General features: G+C 32.4%; 1 long non-coding RNA gene across 8 annotated transcripts; it reads left to right on the forward strand.

Moving 5' to 3' along the window:
* The first annotated feature begins 234 nt into the window (after positions 1-234).
* LOC111890379 (uncharacterized) lies at positions 235-13637 on the forward strand. 8 transcript variants are annotated; one of them, XR_002849841.2, is made up of 12 exons: positions 237-611; positions 1221-1281; positions 1373-1433; positions 1530-1617; positions 1718-1799; positions 1882-1983; positions 2700-2838; positions 4933-5770; positions 5895-5977; positions 6413-11264; positions 13008-13087; positions 13385-13637. It is a non-coding gene; the product is annotated as an uncharacterized LOC111890379 (long non-coding RNA). The 8 variants fall into 8 exon arrangements; XR_006190082.1 differs by lacking the exons at positions 4933-5770; positions 5895-5977 and having other exon boundaries at positions 235-611; XR_008231394.1 differs by lacking the exons at positions 6413-11264; positions 13008-13087; positions 13385-13637 and adding an exon at positions 1046-1150 and having other exon boundaries at positions 248-611; positions 5895-6217.
* The last annotated feature ends 689 nt before the right edge of the window (positions 13638-14326 follow it).

Consider the following 14326-nt stretch of genomic DNA (forward strand, 5'->3'; position numbering starts at 1 on the left):
AATTGTGATTAATAATGAATTATGCATTAATGATTTTTATATAAATAATCATGTGAAAAAAATAATTAAAGAAAAATAGTTTAGGCATAATTTTGTTTTCAAAAGAATCGCATGGTATATATTTGAAATTATGGAAAAAAGGTGACAAGGATATAGTTGTCCATTTTTAGTTTTTCTTTCTGAGGAACACAAAGAAAAATAAACATAAAAATACACTTTACTAAAAATACACTTTACTTTCCCTTTCTTTTCCTTTCTTTTCTCTCTACATTTCTCTTCTTTTCTTTTCTTTTCTTTCCTTTAAATGAAACTCGGAACAGGGTGTAACTCTCTTCTTCTCGTCGGTCTCCTCTCTCAAACCAGTCATCTTGGTCGCTCACATTACCGATTAACAGAAATACCGCGTTATTCTCCTTTCAATCGTCATCCGCCCGACATCAAACGCCATCCGTTGTCACTCTCGTCAAAGTCGTAACCTAGGTTGTTCAATCGGCTCAATCGAAGGTTCAATCTGCAACTATTCTCCAAGTTCAGTTATCACCACACTCCACTCACGCCGGTTAGATTGAAGACGACTAGTTCGTAAGACGTAAAACGTCGACATTTCCCAGGTGAGAATCTTGTTTTCTTTCAATTTTTTCCCAAAAAATAGATTTTTTTCTTTTCTTTTTGTTTTTTGTTTTAGGAAGTTTAGTTTTAATTGGTGAAGATTGTGTAATCGTGTTTGTTTGTTTGCGTATGGGATTTGGTTAACTTGAAACGAAAGCATGGCTATATGTGTTGGTTGAGTTTATTAATGGGAGTTTGTTTGCTACCGATTTTAGTTCAACTCTTCGTTGTTTTCGAAGAGAATGACATGTTGACTAGAAATTAGAATTTGGATGCCGAATTTTGTGCTGAAATCAGGAAAATTCGGTGTATTTTTGGTGTTTAACCCTAAATATCACAACCATGTTTCTGTATTTTTGGTGTTTAACCCTAAATATCACAACCATGTTTCTGTATTTTTGGTGTTTAACCCTCCATGACTTACCTGAGCTTCCAGAACTTGACAACTTATTTGCACCTGTGGGACCCGTTTTAGATGCTCAAAAGCAAGCAGCCGAATTGTTTGGAGCTACAGAAACATGCTTCTTAGTTGGCCATATATGTAATCTTTCCTAAATTACAGAAAAATTAAAAAAAAAGTAAAGGTAAATCTCATATTTCATAAATTGCAGGTACTTAATGATTGTCTTGGACCCTTGCTTCTGAATAAGCTGATTAAGTATCTTCAAGAAGGTCTATATCTATTTTTTATTTCGTTTGGATTTATAGAAGGGTGATATATATTAGATAGCCCCCATTAAAATACATATTTTTCTATTAACAGGATCTGAGAATTTTGATGGTTATATCCTAGCAATTTCCCTTGGATTGACTTCCATTTTGAAGTAAGTGTCATGCTTAATATGGAATCTTGTAATTTTTTGAATTGCATATTAACTTCTCACCATTTAATAATGTGATTTATGTTCTGATTGTGCAAGATCTTTTCTTGATACAAAATACACATTTCGGCTTTCCAAATTAAAGTTAAAACTACGTTCTGGCCTTATGACTTTTATATTTGAAAAGGTAAATCATTCTTGTGTGATTCTTCATCATCTTGCTCCAAATGTAGAGATGAAAATATGGATATTCTCATGAAAGATGCATGTTATGTATTGTCAAGCAGTGATCAAGAAGTGAAGTAGCTGATTATGGATCATGTCAATCTTTCCATTCCAAAGGGATCTCTAGTTGCAGTTATTGGAGAGGTCAAAGTCAAACTTACTCATTTGACTTATATCTCTACCTATGGCTATCAGTATTTAAATGAAATACGTATTTGCATTGCAGGTTGGTTCAGGTAAATCATCCTTGTTGAACACTATCCCGGGAGAAATGAAGCTTACCAAGGGATCTACAAATTCAAGTAGATCTGTTTCCTATGTCCCACAGGTTTAAAAAGCTTGACTTAATATATTTACTGATGTCAAATTTTTTTTCCCTGAAGTTATATGATTGATTGGTTTGCTAATGTGACTGGTTTTGTAATTTTAGAGTTCGATTTTCTTATTTAATACTTTGTTTATCTATCATCTTTCGTGTTGAATGGCAAAAAGCATGTGTTTTTCTAACTTGATTAATTGGAATGAACCGGTTACCTGTTCCATTAATCTGATATCGTGATTTTTATTGTTAAACACTAATATCATACATCAGGGTAAATTAATATGGTTTATGTTCATTTCTTTTAATACAGAAATGTTTAGATAAGAACAGGTGATTTGATGGTAGTTTTAAAAGGTCAACGGGGTTTACTGTCAAATTAAGTGTCCATAATATGATATATGATGATGATATTGGTTCTTTAAAAACAACCATCAAATTCTATTTTGCTTTTAATCTAATTGAAAATATTGTTTCAAATATGATTTGCTTACTTTGCTTTCAAACCTACATATGACCAATTTTAAAGCTTTATTGTAGTTATTTTCAACTTGTGTGGTTGTCGGCTTTCAGATTATTTTGTTATGAAAGAGAAAGTATAGAATGTTGTTTATACGAGATGCTAAACTTGAAACTAGGTAAATAGCATGCAAGGTTCTATGCACATGAAAATTTGTATAGTAATGTTAACATGTTTAATCTTTGCGACTTAATTTTGATTGCAGTTTGCTTAGGAAAGATGAACCTTAACTTCACTTGCTATATATTAGAAAAATCAACAACATAGACAAGTAACTGAAGACCGCATAATTTGTTTTTGAGTCTCATTTGTCACTGTGAGTTCTCAGACAGCAATATCAAGAGGTAAGCACAACATGTTACAACCTGTCTATGTCGTTTTGAGTCATGTCTTGTTGGATTAGGAGTTGTTGGTACTATAATTTCTTTTGCAAAACACATCATTGCTCTTAAGACCTCTTGAAAACATTGATGAATCGTTTGTGTGGAGTGTTTAACCTTTCCTTAACCACGCGAAAACGTTCATTATGTCCTATAACATGTAAGAACATAGTCATCTTCTCTTCAATGCTTATTTTCCTACTAGCTTGCAACCAATTTTTTTTGGGTAAAATGGTTGCATAATAATACAAATGCCTCTTGTGTAAGACACATCATATCATAACATTGTGTAGGGTCTCCATGCATCAAATCTTGTGTATACGCATACCCGTTTGAATCGTTATCTCTTATTCTATGAATTTTGTTTAGCCTTCGTCGGTTTGACCTTAACCAATAAAACACAAGTAAAAGAAAAACTACAACTTCACCATCAGAAACCATAGTTTACATCTTATAAACAATTATAGATAACATGTTAAAGTAAAAAAAAAATCATGCACCAAAAAACTAGTAAATAACAAAATTCATCTTCAATATCAAAAAACATAACATCCAAAGTAACAAAAGTCATCCAACAAAAAACTAGTAAAAATTATCCAAAGTAACATCTAAAAAATCATCAAACATAGCATCTAGAAGTCATGCAAATAACAAAAGTCATGCAACAAAAAACTTGTAGTCGGAAGTCATCAAAGGTAAGCAAACTTCCTATACGCACCCATTAATCATGACTCACAACTAGTAGGCGAAAGTCGTAACCAAACTTTTCGAACATCAGCACTTTCACCAAATAGCAAAAGAGCGATCTTGTGTCTTTCATATTCTCCTCGTTACACTTTCTTCAGTTTATCCATACATCAACATCCCTATCCATTTCATTTTTTTCAATGTAATTTTTTCCCACAAATTACCTTGCAAGCTTGACAATATCCTCCTCAACTTTTAGTGCCCTTGTATCTTTTTTTTTTCCACCAACTCTTTTGTTTCCACCAACTTCCTTATATTTTGAATGCCCTGAAGATTCTTCACTTGCACGTATGTGTTATGTTGCGATTTCCATCAGAACATCATCATCAAAATCATGGACACTAAACTCTTCTACATGACGATGGAGTGTAGAAGATGACCTTCAACTTTGAAAGCCGATCGAGATCGACCCTTCAAATAGTTGGGTGCAAAGATCAGGGTACAACAGGGACTTAGTTTTCAGTGACAACACGAACTTGTTCAGTTATTTACAATTTTTGTAAATATTAGTATTTGTTATAAAAATAATCATATTAATATTTGTTATAAAAATATTACCTTGCCCTCTTCCTTCCATTGTTTATTGGTCAGATTAAATTTATTTTTATAGGATCATATATATTGTCGGTTTTGGTTTTCAGTTTCACCCAATCAACATACTTTGATTTATAGTAGTCAAAATGGTTTTCTCATTTGTTACTGATCAACCTCTTTACCGTGTTCGTTTATCAATTTTTCGCGTATTGTCTTCCATGAACCTGCCTTAAGCCCAGAACCCTCACGACCATTAGTGGTTTAGTTCATGGATACATGCATCAATAAAAGTTTTGTCCTCACACTCGGTCCAAACCAACATCCTAAAACATAAATATTCAACTAATTTAAATCACCACAAAGGTATAAACTAACATCCTAAAACAGAAATATTTAAACCAATTTATCATAACTTTTATCAAGATCAAGATAAAACACCGAAATTGCTCCCAAATCCCAAAAATAACAAACTAACATAACTATTTAAATATAAAACAATTTTATACCGATGAAATCAACATTATCCTAAATAACAATAACACAATTAAGGTCAACAGTGTCCACATATACCCAAACAATTTCATAACATTTGGATTTTGATTTCATAACATTAGAAATAATAAGATTTCTGATTTCTTAGCTTATAAACAAAAAAGAATTCTGATTCTATAACTTATACGCAAACAATTTCAGATTTTATAATATTAGAGCATAGAAGTATTCAAATTTCATATAGCTTATACATAAACATTTTCTGATTTCAAAATTTATTAACAGAAAAGGAGAAGATTAGCTTACCTGTTTGATGAATTTCTGTCTGGAGGTCGAAAATAGGGAGGGTGGAGGTCCGACGGGCGACCTGGTGGCAAGATGGCGACGGCCGACGAGCTCTCTTTGGCCTCGATGGGGAGCTCTCGATGGCGACATTGTTTTTTGGCTCTGTGCTTTCTTTTAGGTTACGAGGGAAGAAGGAATGGAGAGGGATAGGAGCGTTCTTATTTCTAATTAACGTATGTTACAAGCTGACCGGGTAAGAAAGTTGGGCTAGACAATCTGATCGAGAAAGCCACATATTAAATATGTGGTGTCCGGGTCAAACGGGTATAAAGAGGTTAAATCCACGAAAAAACCCACATAAGCATTTTTGTTTTTCCTTAAAATTCCAAAAAACCCTTGATGAAAGGATAAATATATTACCCTGTATAAGTAATTTATAAAAGTGCGATGTCCCAATTCGTTCCCATCCATCTTTTACTCTAAGCTTTCTCGCTCTTTTAGTTTCCCTAAGACTATATTTGGCTAAGCTTAAAAAAAGCATTTTAACTTATTACCAATTTCACACCAATATAACTTAAAAATAATGTCTCTCTAAAAAGAATGTTTTAACAAACATTTTTTTTAAAAACAACTAAACTCGTTATTCCACTATGTCTTACCATTTGAAGAAATTGATCAATAAACTTTAACCTAATAAACTTTTACATCTACTGTACACATCACATACGCCTCCATCTTTCGATCGTTTCCTCCAAGCGAGACCTCCAGCTCGCCTCTCCTGATCGTAGCCTTCTCCCATGTGAAGCCACCTGCCGAATTCCGTTGACTCCACTGCTAGGTTTGTTTTTTGTCAATTTTTCCTGTTATCTTTGTTTTTTTGCTGCTGTTGATTTTTTTCTTAGCTTTATTCTTCCTTTGTTTCCTTCTGTTAGAATAATTTGTTGGTTCACTGTGTTGTTTAGGAGCGATGGGTATGCTGTTTAAGAAGTCTGGCTGTAAAGTAGAAACATCACTGTGTTGTTTTTTCTGCTGTCGATTTTGCTAGGTTCGTTTTTGTCAATTTTTCCTACCATCTTCGTTTTTTTGCTGCTGTCGATTTTTTCTTAGCTTTATTCTTCCTTCTTTTCCCTGGTTTCTGTTAGAATAATTTGTTGGTTCATTGAATTTATTATATGATGCATAAGAGTTGTAAAGTAGAAACATCAATGTGTCGTTTTTATTACCTAGCTTTATTCTTCAATTCTGTTATCAATTGATGCATAAGAGCTCTGAAAGTTGTTTATCTTTCAATTCTGTTATATGATTGTAGGATGCTAGATGTTAAATCAAAATGTTAAACATGTAACCTAGATGTTAAACCATAAGAACAGGAAGCCATAAATCTTTAATTTCTTGCTTGGTTGGGTTGGGTGGTGTGATGGGTTTTTTGAAGAGTGGAAGCCTATATATCTGCAAGCATTATTGTTGTTTGTTTACACAGTTGCCGGCGAATCTTGTGTTTGCATCATGTGTTGGACTTGGTTTACCCGGTGCTTCTTTAGGAGTGATGGGTATACGGTTTAAGAAGTTTGGTATAGTTTCCGGCTGGTGTTATGTTGGTGGTGTCATTTGTTACGACCGGAGGCTACTTAAATGGTGTTATAAGCAGTTTTCATTAATGCTGTTTAATACTTAAAAAATTGTAACTTTATGCACTCAAGATTCTATTTTTTTTTACTGAATGAGAAGTATACATTCAGTAAAGAGTTGGGGGATGAGTGTGAATCATGGTAGTTTCCTTAAATGATTATGAAGTTTTCTGGTAGCTCCTTTGGAAAATAGCTTTTGAAAAGAAATCACTATATGGTGTTATGATATTTCATAGCAATTCCATGATGGAGGATTTGTATATGTTAACTACAAGGAAGCCTTTTTTGGTAATTTTACACATATAAGCAGTTTTTTTTGCCAAACACTAAGAGTGGAACTTATAGCAGTTTGACATCGGATAAGTTTTGTCAAATATATTTTTTTAAAACTCTGTTTTGACATCGCTATAAGCTAATAAGATATAAGTTAATAAGTTAAAACTATTTTAATAAGCTTTGCCACACACCCTGTAAGACCTAGCAAGAATGTGTTCATCGTCATACTGAATTGATCCAAAAAAGGTAATTAATCTTGTCTGATGATTACGCTTTTGTATTATTGTTCATATTTCTTAGTTTTTTGATTGATTGACTCTATCTTATATAATTGTTAATCTCTTCTATTTTCGATCTATTGTCTCGGATTCCGGTTTAGAGGATTTGAGCTCATCGGATTCAAGAAAGACATAAACTAGTTGAAACCAAATTGTCTTCAGAAGTTTAAGAAGTTTAGTCAGGTTAGCAATTTTCCCCTTTTATTATTCTATATGTAATGAAATTTTCTGACCGCCGGGTGTTCAATTAAATGTCCGGAGGTTTTCAAGTATTAAAACATGAATTATAAACTCAACTGAATAATTCTATGCAAATATAAAATGATTTTACTTTATTAATTGATGATTTTAAGTTTTAAATGATTTTGTAACTTTAATGATAGAATGGAATCAAGATCACTAATTTATAAGATGTTAAGAGTTTTAATAATTATCTTTTTTTTACAGAAATGGTCACTTTGATTTTTGTCTAGTAACGAGGTAAAATTTAATTTTAACTATAAACATTCTGTGAATATTTGTTTGAATACAATCTACTTTATAACTTAAAATTCTATTTTTCTTTTTGATAAAATAGATCTTTTGGCAAAAACCTCTTCCAACTACTATGACTCATAAAGGTACTGTTTGGACCTTAAAAGGAGGGGTCTTTATCTTCAAGCCTTTGAACATAATCTCCCTGTTTGGTTGCATGGTTAAAGAGATATGATCAAAGAAATAATTTCTTGAACACTTCACATTGCCTATAAAGTGTTCAAGAAATGATTTTTTTGGTGACATCTCTTTAACCATGCAACCAAACAGGGAGATTACATTCAAAGGCTTAAACATGAAGGCCCCTCATCTTAAGGTCCAAGCAGTATCTTTAGAGTCGAAATTTGCGTTAGTTCGTATCCCTATTCCAATGACGATCATGTTTTTTCCTTCGGTAATTTTCTTAAAGAGGTCAAAATGGGGATATTTAGGATCTTTCCACTTGGTCTAAGGTTGATTTGTATACGGCTGATTGTGTGAATTTGTGTGTCTTATTTGTTCATTCCTCCGGTTGAAAATAAAAGATGAAACGTCATTTGGCTTGATGTTTTTTAATGCTATCAATATCTCCTTAAAGTTGGTGCAACACTAATGACACTCCTCTAATGGTAAATTTTATGCTTATGCTATCAATATCTCCTTTATGTTTTTATTATTAAAAAGGTAAATTAATAATAAAAACATAAAATTTACCGTTAGAGGACTATTGTTAGTTTTGCACCAACTTTAAGGGATATATTGATAGCATCAAACAACATTCAGTTAAATGGTGTTTCATTTTCTACTTTCAACCGGAGGAATAAAAAAATAAGCCTCACACAAATTGGCACAATCAACCATAGACCAACTAGAAAATGTGGAAGGATCCTAAATATCCCATTTTGACCTCTTTAAGAAAATTACTAAAGAAAAAACAGAATCTTCAATGGGACAGGGATACAAATTAACGCAAGTTTTCGACTCTAAAGGTGCTACTTTAGACGTTAAGAGGATGGACTTTCATGTTCGAGCCTTTGAACTTAATCTCCTTGTTTGGTTGCATGGTTAAAGAGATATCACTAAAGAAATCATTTCTTGAACTGTTTGGTTGCATGGTTAAAGAGATATCACTAAAGAAATGATTTCTTTGATGATATCTCTTAAACCATACCACCAGGGAGATTACATTCAAAGACTTGAAGATGAAGACCCTTCCTCTTAAGGTCCAAGGAGTACCTTTGGAGGTTTTTCCAAAGATATGTTTTATGAAAAACAAAAATAGAATTTTAAGTTATGAAGTTGATTGTATTCAAACAAATGCTTACATAATGTTTATAGTTAAAAATAAATTTTACCTTGTTGTAACTAGACAACGAATCAAAGTGACCATTTCTGTAATAAAAGATAATTATTAAAACTCAAAATACAAAACTCTTAACATCTTATAGATTTGTGATCTTGATTCCATTCTATCATTGAAGTTACAAAATCATCTAAAACTTAAAATCATCCATTAATAAACCAAAATCAGTTAATATTTGCATAGAATTACTCATTTGACCAGTGTTTTAATACTTGAAAACCTCCACTTACAGAAAATTTCATTACATACAGAATAAATAAGGGGGAAATCGCTAACTTCGTCTAAAGGCAATTTGGTTTCAACTAGCTTATATATCTTTCTTGAATCCGATGAGCTCAATTCCTCTAAACTGGAATCCGATACAATAGATTGAAAACATAATAGATTAACAAGTAGATAAAACAGAGTTAATCAATCAAAAAACTAAGAAATATGAACAATGATAGAAACACATAATCATCAAACAAGATTAATTACCTATTTTGGATCAATTTAGTATGATGATGAACATATTCTTGCTAGGTTTTAGAGGGTGTTTGGCAAAGTTTATTAAAATAGCTTTCAACTTATTAACTTATAGCCTATTAGCTTATAGCAGTGTCAAAATGGAGTGAGTGGCTGGGTGGGTTAGAGGGGAAGATAATAACATCTGATGCAAACTCGACATTGATATGGTCAAATGACAATTCAATCTTTCGTGTTCCTTTTACACAACTATATCAAAAGGTTTTATATTGAATTCTAAACCAAATTTCAAATCCTTTTAAAGTGTTTTTTCAAGAAAAAAGTTTTTTAAGAGGTTCCTGAAGGGTTTGGCTGGTTGAAAAAGATTCATGTTTAAGCTCAAGATTAAATGTCAATGGAGAAAATGTTACAAGGATGATTCAAGAGCTTGATCAACTGATGAAGACATATGAGTTCGTATATTATGGGAGTGAACTGCTTCAAATAGATGATCAAATGGGGATGCCAATTCATTTGATTTAGTTTTGGAAGTTAATATGAGAAGTCAGGTAAACTAATTGTAATAGCATTGTCTATTTTTTTTTTATTAAAACATTGTAATTCAAAAAATGTATTTGTTAATAAAAGTATAAGTTCCTTGTCACGGGATGACTCTTGTGACTCTTGTGATTAGTCAGGCTAACTTTGATGATCTAGATGTACTAACGAATTTGGAAATCAAGCTAACTTTGATGATCTAGATTTACTAACGAACTTGGAAATCAAGAGACACTTATCGATGAATTCTATGAAAGAAATCTTGTATTGTAGAACTCAACTACTTTACAAGGCAACTTATCAATGAATTCTACTAATGAGACCTCCTTTCTATTTATAGAGACTTTACACCTCCTCAAATGAAAGTTTCTAGGTTCTGTATCTTGCCGACTCTTATAGGCTCTTCCAATGATATCTATATAACATTTACAAGATTCTATAATATACTACACTATTCTACAACGTCCTAGAGATTTCTAGGACGTTCCAGCATTATCCAACTTGTTCTTTCGTGACCTAGCATGTTCTAGGATGTTCTAAAGTCCTCAGAGTTATTCTAGTTTCATCTTGTATCTTCTAGATCATCCCTGGTCGATGGTTGTCCATCGGAACCACTATTAGGTTGATGATTCCTTCCCATTGTGCGATCTTCATGGATATCCCACGAAAAGCTCCTAGGAAAGGATTGGATGGAGAGTTAACAACCTTTAACCGACCTAACTGATTATATATATAATAAAATCCCAAAAGGCTTATGCACGGTGCCTAAGTCGTGCTCAATACCAAGTGGTTTCAAGCCGTATTCCTTGATGATTGTGGTTCCCCCCGCTTCGTGTATCTCGTCCATCAAACGTTCTTTCTTCCATCTTGTTTTTTCCGTTTTTTTTTGTTATTCTAAGAGGGTGTTTGCAAAGCTTATAAAAATGCCTTTTTAACTTATTACCGATTCCACACCGGTACAAGTCAAAAAAAATGTTTGGGTATTTTTTTTTTTTTTAAAAACAGCTTTTAGCTGTTGGGAACCTCAAATAAGTCGTTTTTTGATAACTTACCCCTCACATATCAAAACTCCTTATTTCACCGTTCAAAAAATTTGACAAATATATCCTTACCCTAAACCTTACATCGACTCAAATAATCGTACGCCTCCAACATATGCTGTTCTCGATTTGCCTCCTCAAGCCGTCCCCACGAAGCATCACCATTAGGCATCTCCTCCCCACCGGCCGATCGTCACAGCCCACAGCACTGGCGACCTTCGACCCCATAAAGGTTTGTGTTTCTGCATTCATTTTTTTTACCCTTGCTGTCGATATTCCTTCTTTTCCCTTTGTTTTCTTTTGTATGATAGAATTGGAACTCAAAAAATCATGGCTTGTTTTTGCTGATGTCGATTTTTTATGTGATTTCACTTCCTTTTGTTCCCCGGCACATACAATGTTATCAATCTTTTGACCTTTAAGTTAAAGGACAGAAGATGTATATCAATGGAGTTAACTGAAGTATTTTACAAAAAATATTTTATTGAAACCTTCTGTTAGAATTTGATGTATATTAAAGGACATATTTTTTTAGCTACTGTGTTTTATTTTTTGTGCTCCCATTGCTACTAATTTGAATTGGAACTCAAAAATATGATCCGAATCTTGTGTTCCTGCCGATTATTTTGATTTGTGTATGTGTTTGTGCTTCAATTATCAAAGAATAAAAATTGTGAGTTCTTTTTTTTTTTTTTTTTGCTGATGTTGATTTTTTTCTGTGATGCTGTGTTTTATTTTTGTGCTGCCATTGATACTAATTTGAATTGGAACTCAAACAAATGAGCTGAATTTTGTGTTTCTGTCGATTTTTTTGATTTGTAAATGTGTTTGTGCTTCGATTATCAAGGAAGTCTTTTTTTGGTAATTTTACATTTATAAGCTGTTTTTTTTTTTGCAAACACTAAAAATGACTTATCAGCTTATAGCGTTTTGACATCGGATAAGCTTAGCCAAATACTTTTTTAAAAATTACGTTTTGACTCCGCTATAAGCCTTTTTAAATAAGTTTTGCCAAACACTCTCTAATGCCTTGTTTCCGAGTTTTTTTGTAAACTCAATAAAGGAAAGGGAAGGAACATTTTGACAGAAAGAAAGGGAGAAGAAGGAAAATATTCATTATTCCATGTTCCCGAGTTCAAAGGAAATGAAAGGAAAATTTTAAGTTTTTGTGATCCTGAGTTAGGAGGAATAAGAAAATAAAACTTAAAATTTTCCTTCCTCTCACTTTCTTCCCAAATCCGCATATTTGGAACAAAAGTTTTATTTGATATATGTTTTGAAATCAATTACGATTGAATTTCTTTAATTATGGAAATGTGGTTGCTTATTTTAAAATGAAAAATTTCTTTGAAAAATTGGTTCGTTACAAATTTTACTTTATGTTTGTTCATTATATAATTATTTTGATTGTTTTACAACTTGTAGTATTGGAGACTGACGTGTTTATTGAAATTCTTTCAAGAACATCATTAAAAACGTTTCATATTATACGTTGCACAAGTAAACGTCTTGAAAAACTAACTTGCAACAAGCATGTTCTTGATCTTTACAAGCGAAAAAATAATGTGCTTCATGGTTTTATTGTTCAACAAAAAAAACCATGGGGAACGATAGAGCGTCAGTTTGTTCCATTGTCTGGTGCAAAGAGTTTTGGCATTGGTTGTCTACCAAAAGCGTTTACAATTTTAGCAACTTCGTTGAACAGACTCATTGTTGGTGAATGTGATAACCGAGATGAATATCCAAATAAGTTTTTATTTGTATGTAAGCCAACGACTTTAGATGCCAAATCATTACCATTTCCGATTTATAAGTACATTGCGGTTAAGTTTGCTATGGTGGTTATGCGTTCGAACCCATTACATTTCAAGATTATTCGTTTATCATATGCAGAGCCATCATAAGCCTCTTTTACTATTATTATTTAACTATTTGTTTTAGTTGGTTCTATAACTTTTATGTTTTTTTATTGTAGTGACTTGACAAATGATCATGGCTATGAAAACTTCCAAGTAGAATTATTTCACTCCACTACTTGGGAATGGAGGGACCTTGGTAATTTTCACTTACTATCTTCTTTTCATCCTGTATTGGCAGTAGCAATCATAAGTAAAGATGTAGTTTACATCTTACTATCAAACTATGAGATATTATGATTTGATGCATATTCAGAAGAATATGTAATCATATTTTCACCTTATACACATATACATTACATGTCGTATACTTCGAGGCTAATAAAATTTGAGGGGAAATTGGGATTTCTATGTCTAAATGGAGATTGAATGTGGCGTCTTTGGGTTCTCATTCGCAATCAGTGGGTTGAAGTTGATTTTATTAATAACAATGCAGATGCACATGAATGGTGGGATTATCGAAACAATGAACTATCATTCTTAACAGGAAAAAAACTTGAGTGTGTTGTTCCGATTCATCAATGTTATGAAGTCTTTTCATTTCATTCAGATTTTGAGACAGTTTGTATGCCAAGGTGATAGATGTGATTGTAAATATGATCATGTTTTTTCATTTTGATACGGTTTGATGTTATAATTAGACATATTGGTTGTACAAGCACGTGATATATACCATTTATTTCATGTCATTTTGTTTTGGTTTTTGAAACATGGGTATGTTTTAAGACTTTTGACACCCACTATACCCATCTTTTCAGTACCATATGATTACAATTTGCTGTTTGTCAAGGGTAATACATCTTACTTATGTTCTGTTATTAATATGTCATTGTACTTTACTAATACATGAAGATGTACAGAAAAGGTACTTTATTATTATGTCATTCTACTTTACTGATACACTGACTTTATTTGCCAAAAAACCATTATATCATGAACAAGGGTAAAAACGTTCGGAAATTATATGACATTAAAAACAGATATGTAACAATTCATGTTCTTCACAAAAACTTATACTTTTTATTTATGAACATGTAGGGTAAATTACATTAAATAAAAATTTTAATTCCTTTTTTATACTTATATTGAGTAAATTACATATTTTAGCCCTTCGTTTAGCTATTTCTTTTACCTGAACCAAAATTGAGCTAATTTGTCCTCCCTCATGGCTCCCCAATGATTGGTCCACTGCAAATGGTTAATGTAATTAGCAAACTACCCCTACACTTCATCAATGGAATTTATTTCTCACTGATATTCTCATTCTCTTTAATGTGTGTCAAATAATAGTTTCCAACAATGTCATATTGAATTTCATACTTATGTGTGTGTGTGTGTGTGTCTTTGAGGGGTAATTCAGTTTGGCAGTTCATACGTA

The sequence above is a fragment of the Lactuca sativa genome, chromosome 4 (assembly GCF_002870075.4).
Source record: "Lactuca sativa cultivar Salinas chromosome 4, Lsat_Salinas_v11, whole genome shotgun sequence".
In the NCBI taxonomy this organism is placed as follows: domain Eukaryota; kingdom Viridiplantae; phylum Streptophyta; class Magnoliopsida; order Asterales; family Asteraceae; genus Lactuca; species Lactuca sativa.